Source organism: Grammomys surdaster, unplaced genomic scaffold (genome assembly GCF_004785775.1).
Source record: "Grammomys surdaster isolate TR1022 unplaced genomic scaffold, NIH_TR_1.0 752, whole genome shotgun sequence".
Lineage (NCBI taxonomy): Eukaryota > Metazoa > Chordata > Mammalia > Rodentia > Muridae > Grammomys > Grammomys surdaster.
In genome coordinates, this window is record NW_021605171.1 from 5,903,151 (window position 1) to 5,904,254 (window position 1,104).

At 45.7% G+C, this 1,104-nt stretch overlaps 1 pseudogene; it reads right to left on the minus strand.

Annotated features, from left to right (window-relative positions):
• Nucleotides 1–222: 222 nt before the first annotated feature.
• Nucleotides 223–854, minus strand: LOC114633858 (annotated as a pseudogene).
• Nucleotides 855–1,104: the final 250 nt, after the last annotated feature.

A 1,104-nucleotide genomic window follows, 5' to 3' on the forward strand; every position in this document is an offset into this window, starting at 1 on the left:
AGAGCAATGCCAGCCCCAGCATCAAAGGTAAAGAGTGGGAGTTGCTGTTGAAGTAGCAGGAGACAACCTGGCCCTCAGTGCAGCCCAGGATGTCCTAAGATGCCTTCTTCACCACCTTCTTGATGTCATCTTACTTGGCAGGTTTCTCTAGGAGGCATGTCAGATCAACAGTCGATACATTGTGGGTAGGAACATGGAAGACCATGCCAGTGAGCTTACCGTTCAGCTCTGGGATGACTTTGCCCACAGTCTTGGTAACAACAGTGAATGCAGGGATGATGTTCTGGGCAGGCCCACGGCCATCACACCATATCTTTCTAGAGGGGCCATCCACAATCTTCTGAATGGTACTAATGACATGGACTGTGGTAATGAGCCCTTCCAAAATGCTAAACTTGTCATGAATGACTTTGGCCAGGGGTTTAAGCAGTTGGTGGTGCAGGATGCATTGAATACAATCTTGATTGAGTTGTTATATTTCTCATGGTTCACACCCATCACAAACATGGGGGCATCAGCCCCACCTTTCAAGTGGGCCTTAGCCTTCTCCAACGGTGTTGAAGATGCCAGACATACTCAAAAGCAGCATCACCCCATTTGTTGTTGGTGGTATCTTGCTCCTGGAAGATGGTGATGGGCCTCCCGTTGTTGACAAGCTTCCCATTCTCAGCCTTGTCTGTGCCGTTGAATTTGCCATGGGTAAAGTCATACTGGAACATGTAGACCATGTAGTTGAGGTCAATGAAGAGGTGGTTGATGGTAACAATCTCCATTTTGCCAGGTGCATAGCAGAAGGGAGCCCTGGTCACCAAGCACCCTATACAGCCAAATCTGTTCACACCAACCTTCACCATTTTGTTTATGGGATGAGGCTGTCACTACACAAGACAATGGGGCTATCTCTAGAACAGGGAGGAGCAGAGAGTCCCTAATTTCTTTCTTGGTTCATTTATCATTATTATAAAGGAGGCTGCTGATTTTTTAGTTAATTAATTAGTTAATCTATTCATTCATTCAGTATTTGTGTGTGTGTGTGTGTGTGTGTGTGTGTGTGTGTGTGTGTATGCATTCCATAGCATGCATATTAATTCAGAGGAAAACTTT